Here is a 2,074-nt window from a genome sequence, read left to right as displayed (position 1 = left end):
GCAGGAAGACAGCTGAACAGGAAGGAAGAGCTCATTACGCTGGATTTGACAGGCAGGAAGGAGGAAGCCAGCGACCCCCCCAGAGCAATAGCAAGACTCGAAGGGCAGAAAGTGATGAGATCCGCAGAGAAGACAACCCCGGCGGCCACCGCCTCCGAAGCCTGATGCTACTGACTGACCTCAGCAGGCAAGATGCTCAGATACTCCTTCATTCAGCAGATCTTTAGAGTGTCAGTCACTCCACTCGGGACTCCTTCATTCAACAAACCTTTACAGAGCGTCAGTCACTCCACTCGGGGCACGGGCTGCAACGGGAAGTGCAAAGCATAGATGGGTCCCCACCTCCACCTCACAGGGGCAGGTCCCAGGCAGGATCAATAGGATCTTATCTGTCAGTGGTGTCTAGTTTAAAATCTCTTGTAGCAAGTCTTCCCATTTAACCCTGTGTTCACTACTCATTCTGCTTATCTTCAAAATTTTACACGTGCCATCTACCCATTTCTTGAGAGCAAAATCCCATTTGCCAGAATTATATAAACCAAAGTCATTCTGAAATTAATAGTGGTCTCCATAAAAATAAAAACCACCAAATATCTTCCTTGGAAAAGGCTAAGAGAGCTGGGCCGAAACTTCAGGGGTACATTTTATTTTGGGATGGGGTACATTTTATTTTGGGATGAATGGCACCCGTTCCGATGGTTACAGGCAGTTCACATGGGATAAAATTGAGACCATTTCTTGGTTGCCCCCCATGAAGCTAGAAAGGAGATGTGCTTTGTCCTAAATGGTGACAATAGGGAAATGTCATTTGATAGGGCACTAAACCATGCAGCGGGGACTTGTGTTTAAAATACATCAAAACTGATGGAAATTCATAGAAGCGCAGATTGTTCTTATGTTGCCTATAGAGTCTGTTTGCAAGTAAATATTACAACTATTGATTTCATTCCCTGAAGTTTATATTTCTACTGAAGTGGTGTTCTAGGAAATGGAAAAATAACTTATTTTTTAAGTGTTTTGCACACGTTCATCAATGCCCTTCTTTGATTGCCTAACCCTCCAGCACTGGTTCCGAAAGTACTGAGCTCTAGGGGAACAACAGGTCTTCCTCACCCCCACTTCTTTGTAAATGTCTGAGTGAGATTAACTCATTAATAGTTCCCTGCCTGTTTTGCTAACTGCAGTATTTTGAGACTAACACGAATGCTTTTTATTCAGTATTTTACTAACATTGCAAGGAGGTTCCTACTGCACATGTGCGTAGTGGAATCGTAGAACTCCCATAATCAGGGGGAGAAATACAGATTCGTTACCAGTGCCGCCTTGAATGATCATGGCTTTTTTGCTGTTACACTGTTGAAGTCTATGTGACAGCTTGTCTCCTAGAGGAGAGCGCCCCAGACTAGGTTAGACTTTGTTGCTATAGCAAGCTCAAATTGGGTCAGACAGTTTTGATCATCTGCCACGGAGTGCTGCTTGCGATGACGTTTTTTAATTGCTATTCTTCTTGCTTCTTAATAGAGCATTATTGTTAGTTTTTCTCGTCATTATCAGTTTAGTTTGTTGTGGGTTGTTTTTAACCCCACAGTATGTGCAAATGAATATTTATGATTTTTTAGGCTGTAATTTTCCAAGACGACTCTAGCATGTATGCACTGTGCTCAAGTATGAATCATCCACATCCTTATTACTAGAGCAGTTGTATACATATATTCCCCCATCATTTGCTAACATGAGAACATTTTTCTACCAATGTATGCAGTGCATGGAATTGTAGCATGCAAATTACTTACAATCTACCAATAAGGTAAGTCTGACACTGGTATTAAATTGTTTTACATTTGCATCACATTGTTTTAAAATAAAGAAGCAAACATATGAGCTAATGGTTTAACCTTATTACATAAATTATAAGCATTTAATTTTGGGGGGGGGGCGCCAGAGTTTTATTATTTGTGGTAAGTCAAAATTGTGAATCATTACTCAAGGTCAATATTCCCCAGCTTGTGTTCTACCGGATGTTAACGGGTGTTCTGCAAATAACGGCTTCTTTTTTCAGATAAATTGGGAGAAA

General features: G+C 41.4%; 1 non-coding gene across 1 annotated transcript; it reads right to left on the bottom strand.

The window, feature by feature from the left end:
- Positions 1-1,352: 1,352 nt before the first annotated feature.
- Positions 1,353-1,478, bottom strand: LOC150002494 (small nucleolar RNA SNORA28). Its single transcript, XR_016512881.1, has one exon. It is a non-coding gene; the product is annotated as a small nucleolar RNA SNORA28 (small nucleolar RNA).
- Positions 1,479-2,074: the final 596 nt, after the last annotated feature.

Source organism: Furipterus horrens, unplaced genomic scaffold, assembly GCF_987537825.1.
Source record: "Furipterus horrens unplaced genomic scaffold, mFurHor1.1.pri manual_scaffold_8, whole genome shotgun sequence".
In the NCBI taxonomy this organism is placed as follows: domain Eukaryota; kingdom Metazoa; phylum Chordata; class Mammalia; order Chiroptera; family Furipteridae; genus Furipterus; species Furipterus horrens.
The sequence above is the reverse complement of the archived record's forward strand: the minus strand, read 5'-3'. Positions and strand labels throughout refer to the sequence as shown.